General features: G+C 39.7%; 1 pseudogene across 1 annotated transcript; it reads right to left on the reverse strand.

Annotated features, from left to right (window-relative positions):
• Positions 1-1,711: 1,711 nt before the first annotated feature.
• Positions 1,712-2,536, reverse strand: LOC101588870 (annotated as a pseudogene). The gene has a single exon (XR_001116953.1). The product of XR_001116953.1 is annotated as a translationally-controlled tumor protein pseudogene (transcript).
• Positions 2,537-9,964: the final 7,428 nt, after the last annotated feature.

A 9,964-nucleotide genomic window follows, 5' to 3' on the forward strand; every position in this document is an offset into this window, starting at 1 on the left:
CTTTTTGCAGTTTTTTCTTTACTTCAGACACTATTGACTCAGATATTTAAGCTGTGTGATTCCCAATTTCTTCTGTGCTAGTGTCCTCTGCACCTTGTTCTGGGTGGGCTCAGGTCCTGATATTACATTTTGCTCCTTGTCTTTGTCATTTTTTATAGTACTGTACTCTTACTTTTGGTGTAGAGCTTTCATGCAGTCATAACTTTAGCCCTTACTGAAATTTTTGTGCTCATCTAATATGTTTGAGCTCATCCAGTTGTGCCTGGCTTGGGTCTGGCTGCAGTGCTCAGCTTTTTCCTGCTGCAGCCATTGGAACTGAACCTATTGTGCCCCACTGGCAAGATGTTCTGGTCCTGGATTAGTTGGTTGTTTCTGTCCCCTATTCTGTCTGCACATACTTGAGCTGTAGAATTTCACCCCAGGCCTGTATGCCAGGCCTGACCTGGGTTCAGAGGGGTCCAGGGCCCCATGGGGTCTGAGGAAACTCTCTCACACACTTGTATGGCCTGGGCTTGGGCTGGATCTAGAGGGGTCCCAAGAGTGCGGCGGAATTTCTCACTCATGCAGCAGGCTTGGGCTGGCTCCAGAGGGGTGGAGGGGTCCCAAGAGTGCAGTGGAAAGTCTCACTCATGCAGAGGTCCTGGCTTGGTTTGGAGAGGTCCAGCGGGTGCATGGGAGCGTGGAAGCTCTCCCACACACTCATTAGGCCTGGGATTCAGCTGGGTCAGGGGTGTCCTGAGAGTGCCACAGAAGTTCTCACTCATGTGTTGGGCTTGGGCTGGCTCCAGAGGGGTGGTGGTGTCCCGAGAGTGTGGCAGAAGGTCTCACTCATGTGGCAGGCCTGGTCTTGTTCTGGAGAGGTCCAGCAATCACTCCGAGATTTTATTTGTTCCAGAATTTCTGCTTACTTATTAAAATCCTGAGTTATTTTCCCATTTCATTCAGTTGTTTATTTGCTTCTCTTTTATTTCAAGTGGGGCTTTAGGCAAATGATTAGCTCACATGAGTGTGATACTTAGTAGTGAGTTTATAGCTAAATTGTGAAGTGGGAGATTGAAACTCGTTGGATGAAGTAGTTCACTGGGATGGCCTGGAAGAGTCTACCTCTTGCCCTCCACCCTTATCCTTTTCTCTGCTTCCCTCCTGCCATTCTAAGAGGAATCCTCCTCTTCCTTGCCTCTCTGCTACACTGCCCTGCTTTAGATCTGACTAGAGACTGAATTGCTTTATACTGTGAACCAAAATATATCTCTCTTCCTTAGAGTTGTGGTGTTGGGTATTGTGCCCCAGTGACAAGAAATTTATTAAAACATCTGGCATTCCACCTATGTTAGTGTCACTGGGGTCAGTTACTGTGGAAATGTTTTTTTTTTTTTTTTTTTTTTTGCTTTCAACTGAGTTAAGTCTTTTTATTCTTTTGGTAATCTCTTCCAGGGTTAACTACTTCCATTGTAGGTGATGAAATATGTAAGGCTCCACTTCAAATGTTGGCACTGCTATGAACATAGTCTCTTTCCCTTCTCTGCAACTTAGAATTAAAACTTTGATTCTTGTTTTATATTCCAGTCTCAGAAGTAGTTCCACTGCAGAAGTTATTTGCAGGCAGTCTTATGCTTTTAGCAGTGGTCTCTGACCAGGTTCTATCTTTTCCATGAACACTACCAATGGACTTAGTTTAGATATGTATTAAACTAAGAGGCATTTTCTCAAATGAGTTTAAATGCACTTTATTTTTAGACAACCTACATGACGTGTTTTTTCCCTAAAAAACAATGCCTCCACTCCAAATAAATCACGGTCAAAATAAACGAAGCGTTCAAGATGACATCAGTCCCATTTGTCTAAAATCCTGGTGTTGTGTAGATGACAAGCAGCAGCCAGTTATGACAAGTGATAGATCCAAGGTTACCATCAAATCCATTAACATTTTTCCATTTCTAAACCATCCTTAAAGAAAATCATAAATGGGGTCACACCATCCTCACGGTAGTCCAGGAGAGCAACCATGCCATCTGGATTCATGTTTGCACCAATAAAGAACTGATAGTTTTTGAAATTAGCAAGGATGTGCTTGATTTGCTCTGCAGCCCCCGTCATAAACGGTTTTACTCTTTCTGGTCTTTGTTCTTCAAGTTTGCCTTTGATTGATTTCATATAATCTTTGATGTATTTCTTGTAGGCCTCTTTTGTGAAGCTGGTTTCCTGCAAGTGATGGTTCATTACAATATCTACACCATTCACTACTGTGCTTTCGGTGCCTTCGCCCTCTGGGCCTTCAGCGGAGGCATTGCCACCAATGAGCGCGTCGTCAATGGCACCCTCTGTTCTACTGACCATCTTGCCCTCCACCTCCAGGCACAGCCCGTCCGCGATCTCCCGGATCTTGTAAATGTCGGAGAACATCTCATTGTGGCTGATGAGGTCCCGGTAGATAATCATGATGGTGGCTGAGGGAGGTGGCGGCCTCCCAAGCTTAGCAGGAGCCCGGAGCTCAGAGCGAGCGCGGTGCAGCCAGAGTGGCGCTCGGGGGGAGGGGGGAGCGGGCGGAAAAGCTGGAAATGTTATTTATTTATTTATTTTTGTGCGGAAACAGGGATTGGACTCAGGCTCTTGTGCTTGCCAGGGAAGCGTTTATTCCACTGAGCCATCTCCCCTGCCCCGGAAATGTTAATTTTTGAAGAAGACCTGTTGCCTTGTTTTTTCATATTTCTTAAGTATCTATGTTGATACTTGAGCATTTATTGGGATGGTTTCTTAGCCTTTGGATCTTCTTAGGGAACAGGTTTTCCTAGATGTTAAGTGCTGTGTACTTTTGAGTTTAGTTGTAAGTCTCAGTATGTGTTTTCCCTTTAGTTTCTTAGATTTTTTAGCGTGTTTTTTATCTTTGCTTTTTCCATCCTTATGTCTCACAGCCATGCGTTTTTGATGTATGGCTAGTTTGGGTTTGTCCACATGTGGGGACTGCCACTGTTGTTATTTTCCCAAAGTTCTGGGGAGCAAATTAGGCCTACAGGCATGCTGAGGGTGTGTGTGTTGCTGACATACTATGTCAGAGCTCAAGTGCTTTCTTTCTCTGTAAATCTTGCAAGAATGGGCTCCATCTGGTAGGTGAGTCAGGTGTGCTTGAGACAGCAGAGTATGTAGGGATGGGCCTTCTAAGGGTCCTTTCTGATTTTTGTCAGCAAAGTATATTTGAAAGGTGATGGATCTACTCTTTGCTGGAGTCCTATGTAGGTGTGTTGTTATCTACTAAAGTGTTATTTCTCCCTGTTGTTGCTTGGAAGTACATGTGAAAAGCAAGACTTCAGTTTCCCTTTGGATGTGCCCATTGGAGTCAGTTTGTTGGCTGTCATTATCATTCTTATTTTTTTCCATAATTTTATTGAGAAATAAATAGCAATGAGACAGTTTCAAATCAAATTAGTAGGACAGTTTCAAAAATTAACACATTGCATACTGCCTTCCTAGGGGTTATTTGTTGTACAAGATGCAGACATGATATCCTATTTACAAACACTATTAGAACAAATCCCTATATTCCTTGAATTAAGAGAATGTAACTATATTTCTACCCTAACCATTTTGAATACACAGATACAAAATGGTTATTCATCTATATCCCCCCCTTTTTTTTTAGTTCCATCACTTAAATATAGGTGTGTTAACTCAGCAAAATATTCCAAAATAGTCCAGTAGTCTGTAATAGTATTGGGTCTTCCACTAGACTGTCAATGTCAGAAATTGTTGACCTGAGTCCCCTACAGCTCAATATAGCAACATGGCTTTAGTCCTTGTACTTTGTTTTTATGCTTTTCTGCTGGATGGTTAAGATCAAGATAAAGCAAGACTTATGTAACACGAATTGTAGCTTTTGGATCTGATAAGGTCAGTCAAATCCCCTCAGGATTTATTCTAAGATCTTGTACCTCAAATTATATATCCTTTGTCAATGTCAGCCTTGTGGATGAGTCACGGCCATTGCTTGGCCAGTTTGCTCTCTGTGAAAACCTGAGGGAATATGTTCTCTCCATGTGACTCTCCTTAGGCACACTCTACATCATCAATTTGTAATAGTAGGTTCATGCTTGGAGTGCCTGTCACTCTGGTCTTCTGAATATGTGCTGCTTGTCAGGATATGCTGGTTGCTGCCATTCTGTATCTCAGGTAGATGACTGTTTAAAAAGGAAGAAGGTGGTGAATGAAGGCAGGAGACAGAAAAAGGAGTATTGTGGGAATGTCCTGCTACAATGTTGTATATGGTTAAATTTCTGGACTTACGTGTAAACATATATAATTCTTTGTTCCTATTTTTAAAATATATTTTAATTTTTAAATTTTTTTTGTCATATTCTGTAAGGACTTAAAGTTTAACATATCGATACTAGAGGGTTAACAACCTAAGTTTTCAGATATAATTCTTATTTTTAAGGTTGAAGTTTCTGCTGAAGATTACGTGGAAGCAGGTTGTAACTGAAGCAAGGTTGGTCTTCCCCAGTTGGACTGGAGAGTTAACTAGGGAGTGCAGTGCCCTCATAGTATGCTTGCAAGCCTGGTTTGCTCCCCAGAATGTCTCAAAGGGAAGATGACAACAATATGCCCCCAATTTATAAATATTCCAAATCTATAAATGCAGCAAAAATTAAATAAAAATCCATAACCACAGCACCAATTATCATAGAACTAAAACGGGCAAAGATAGTGTATGATACAATAAAATGTTAAAGATTAGTAGCACAAAACATGATATATCCATTATAAAAAATAGAAAGGAAAATGTGTAACACATGACATATAAGGGGAGAGAAAGATAAGAAAGTAAGAAAAATTTTAGGTAGTTATTTGGACATCCGCAGGCCTGAGGGACAACAGAAGGATGTCCAAAATAGTATGTTTGGGCCAGCCCGATAGCTCTACAGATTAAAGTGCCTGCTTAGGCAGATGCAAGAACCAGGATTTAATCCCCAGTGTGCTGAACCAGCCCTGCCACAGGGGTGTGCTGAGATAGCTATTGAGTCTGGGTGTGGTGGTGCCCACCTGTAAACCCAGTGTGTGGGAGGCTGAAAACAGGAGGATCACTATGAGTCTGATCTGCATAGAGAGATTCTGTAGACTCTGTACTAAATACATAAAAGGATGTTTTCCCTGTTAAAGAAACAAAGACTTGACTATGTAATACATTTGTTATGATTTGTTAGATCTGAGCATAATGATTTTTTAAGATTACACAGAGTTCTCCTTTCTTTTTAGAACTGACCACATTATTCTAGTTCAAGAACAAGCTTCCTTGGATGCCATAGACTCTAGCCTAATGATATCAGGAAGAGGGAAACATTCTTGAAAATCTCTCCTGCCTTGGGTGTGGACCTATCTCTTAGTTGCATTCTCATTGAGATACAATCCCAAACACCCACAACTTCAAGGAGGAAGTTTTATTATTTTGGCTCAGTTTGTAGTGGTTTCACTTCATAGTTTGCTGGGTTCAAGGCAGGGTAGCATGGCAGAGGGACATGGTAGAGAGAAAGTATTTGTGGTCCAGGAGGTAGGGAGCAGACAGGGCTCAAGGGAATAGGAAGGAAATGTACTTCCAGTCTAAGCCCCAGTGACCCAACTCTTTGGACCAATCCTGACCTAACCCCAGCTGTAAATCTATCAGAAGACCAATCCAGTGAAGGGCATCACACATCCATGACTTAGTCACCTCTCAGAAGAACCATCTATGAGCCTAGGAGCTTGAGCAGGGGACATGTAGATATATAACCTGGTTTACATTAAGAGATCAATCATCTTTTCCCCTACAGACTCAGACACACGTGAGAACTTCCACTGTGGTTTCTGGACCCCTGCACCCCTCCAGACCCAGTCCAAGCCTGGCACATGAGAACTTCTGCCATGCTCTTGGGACCCCTGAACCTCTCTGGACCCAGCCTGGGTCAGACACATGAGTGAGCACCACAGCCAGACACAAGCGAGGCACAACTGGAGGAATTCAAACTTCACAGATCTACAACCGAATTTCAATAGGTGCTAAGATTATAACTGCACCAAAGTGCTGCACCAAAGTCAGAGGACAGTGCTATACAAAATGACAAACACAAGGAGCAAAATGCAATCTCAGGCCCTGAGCTCACCCAGAACAAGTGAAGAAGACACTGGCATAGAAGAAATTGGGAATCACACAGCTGAAATGTCTGAATTAATAGGGTCTGAAGTAAAGAAACAGCTACAGAAAGGTATAGAGGAACACAGATCAGAAATAATCACTGAAATAAAAAAAGAAATCTCTGAATAAATAGTGTCTGAAGTAAAGAATCAAATGCAGAAACATATAGAAGAAATCAGATCAGAAATTAATCTCTGAAGTAAGAATTAATAACTGCTTCTCAAGAAGACACTGATAAAAAAATGGAGGAGATTACAAAAGTGATGGAATCCTGGAATGAGCAATATAGGAAGGAAATAGATCGCATGAAGCACAGTCAAAGAGATACAGAGGAATTTAAAATCTCAATCACAAGGGTGCAAAACCATTTGAGTAAAGGTGAAGATGGAGTTTCAGATGTTAAAGATGACATCACAGCTAGTGGAAAGGTAAGAAAACATCTCTTAAAAAGAACTAAGATGCAGGAAAAAAATAATTTATCATCTGCAAGATGATGCAAGGATAAACAACATGAGACTAATAGCCATCAATGAGAAGGAAGGAGGCAATATAAATCATATAAAAAGCATATGACCAGAAGTAATAGCAGAAAAGTCACCAAATATGAGGAAACAATCTGACATTCAGTTAACTGAAGCATACAGAACTCCAAAGAACATCAACTCATTTAAAAACACACTGAGACATACAATAGTAAAAATCCCAGAAATCCAGCACAAGAAAAATATACTGAAACCTGCTAGAGAAAAAGAAACAGATCACATTTAAAGAAAAGTAAATCAGAATAATGGCAGACTTCTCTTCACAAATCATTAAGTCAAGAAGAGCATGGAACAGAGTACTTCAAGTCCTCTAGGAAAACAAATTCCAGCCCAGACTACTATACCCTCCAAAATTCTCTTTAAAGTTTGATGGAGAAGTGAAATACTTCCATGACAAAGAGCAACTAAAAAATTTAATGATGACAAAGCCAACCCTAGACGGATGACTAAAAGATGTTCTAGAGAGGAAACAAAATGATCAGAACTCCATGAACAAGAAGAGAAGGATCCTGCTAAATAGGGCAAACAATTAAACAGGAGAAAAAGGAGTGAACAAAGGCAGGTAAATAACATGTCAATCATAACTCAATACATCTCAATTATAACCATCAATGTAAATGGACTTAATTCACCAATTAAAAGAAATAGACCAGCACAGTGCATTAGGAAACAAAATCCAACAACACGCCATATAAAAGAAACACACTTAAGTCAAAAGAAATTCATAGACTGAAAGTCAAAAGATGGAAAACAGTACTACATGAGCCAGCACCCCAGAAAAAAGCAGGTGTAGCAATCTTGTTCTCAGACAGTCTTAACTTCAAACCAAGAATGAACAAACAAAATAAAGAACACCACTATGGTTAGGAGAAAACTTTAAGAGGAAGAGGTAACACACTTAAATATATACGCACCAAACAAAGGAACACCCAACTATATAAGATAAATCTTAATGGACATGAAAAATCTAATATCCAATACCACAATCTTCACAGGAGAACTTAACACCCCTTTATCCCAAAAAGATGGGTTAAGCACACAAAAAATTAGCAAAGAAGCAGCAGAACTGAACCTGAGCTTGGAACAAATGGACTTAGAGGACTACACACAGTGTTCCACCCAGCCACAGCTGAATACCATTTCCTTTAGCTGCACGTGGATCATTTTCTAAAATAGATTGCATACTAGTCCATAGGTCATCCTTAAGAATATGCAACAAAACAGAAATTATCCCATGCATATTATCTAACCACAGTGCAATGAAACTAGAAATAAATGACAAAAGCAACCACAAAAGTCCCATAAATACTTGGAAGTTAAAAAACACCCTATTCAGCAACCAACAGGTCACAGATGAAAGTAAACAAGAAATTGAACAATATCTACAATTCAATGAAAATTCAAGCACAACTTACTGGAATTTATGGGATGTGATGAAAGCAGTTGTTGGAGGGAATTTTTTCCCACAATTTTATTGAGAAACAAAAAGCAATGAGATAGTTTCAAACCAAATTGGTAGGACAGTTTCAATAATTAACACATTGCATACATTCTTCCTAGTGGTTAGTTGCTATACAAGATGCAGACATGATATCCTATTTGCAAACACCATTAGAACAAATCTCTCTATTCATTAAGAGAATGTAACTATATATCTATCCTAACCACTTTGAATACACAGATACAAAATGGACACTCATCTGTATCCCCCCTTTTTTGTTAAGTTCTGTTATTTGAATATTATAGGTGTGTAAACTCAGCAAAATATTCTAAAAGAGTCCAGTAGCCCATAATAGTATTGGGTCTTCTGCTTCACTGGCAATGTCAGAAATTGTTGACCTGAGTCCCCTACAGCTCAAAATAACAGCATGGCTTTACTTCTTATATTTCATTTTTATACTTCTCTGCTGGACGATTAAGACCAAAGTAAAGCAGGACCTATGCAGCAAGAGTTGTAGTTTTTGAATCTGATAAGTTTAGTCAAATCCCCTCAGGATTTATCCCGAGATCCTATATCTCAGATTGTAGATCCTTTGTCAGTGTCAGCCATGTGGATGAGTCACAGCCATTGCTTGGCTAATGTGTTCTCTGTGAAAGCCTGAGAGAATGTTTTCTCCCCATGTGACTCTCCTTAGGCACACTCTACATCATCGATCACTTTCCTCTTTGGCCCCATAATCTCCTTGATCAGAAAATTTGGGACACTACCGAGATACATGACGTTACAGTACAAGTTCTCATATGTCCTGAGTCTTAATTGACCTTGGAAGGTTAGGGCCAAAATGTTGGCTTTCCTTGCAGCCCTCCTTTTTCTCTAATTTTGGTCTGCAAACCTTGTTAACCATCCAGAAGACAAGCTTATTGTTATTACCGTACTACCTAGGCTGCTAAGCTTAACCTCACTATCTGTCTGAATATCAAACATCTTAGGCATAACATGGAACAGGTATATTTCATCAAGTATTGATATGTTGAACTTTAGGTCCCTCTACAATGATGAAAAACATTTAAAAATTAAAATCTGTTTTAAAAATAAGCATTAAGGATTATATACTTCTTATGTTTACACATAAGTCCAAAAATCTAACCATAAATAACCTTGAAGCAGGACAGTTCCACAATATTCCTTTTCCTATCTCTTGCCTTCATTCACCACCCCCTTCTTTTTGAACAATCATTTACCAGAGTGAAAGCACAGCAGCAACTGGCATGTCATGACAAGCAGCCCATATTGAGAAGACCAGAATGACAGGCACTCCAAGCATGAAACTACTATTAGAGATTACCATCTTCAGTGCAGTTGCTTATTTCACAGGTATCAGTATTATAGTTAGTCAGGGTGAGAATCTTTGCAATTAACTGCTAGATTCAAAAATCTTCTGGAGATTCTCAGGATCATTGGTTTTCCCATCTTCTACATATAACTGTATGGCTTGACATTATCATGTTTCCAAGCTCTTCTCCTTTCCCTCTCTTGATCAGTTAGTCCTCAAGATCCCTCTTTCTTTATACTTGTATTATACTTTTCTATTTGTATTTCTTCCTTTGAGTTCTTATATTAGGGAAAATACATGATATTTACACATGTGTGTCTGGTTTATTTCACTTATGAGTATATGTTCAAGTGGCATCCACTTCAATATAAAGGCTTCAAGTTTATCATTCTTAATAGCTGAATAATAGTTTATCATTCTTTATAGCTGAGTAATACTCCATTGTGTAAAAACACCACATGTTTTTCAACCATTCCTCAGGTGATGGG

Source organism: Octodon degus, unplaced genomic scaffold, assembly GCF_000260255.1.
Source record: "Octodon degus isolate 3935 unplaced genomic scaffold, OctDeg1.0 scaffold00296, whole genome shotgun sequence".
In the NCBI taxonomy this organism is placed as follows: domain Eukaryota; kingdom Metazoa; phylum Chordata; class Mammalia; order Rodentia; family Octodontidae; genus Octodon; species Octodon degus.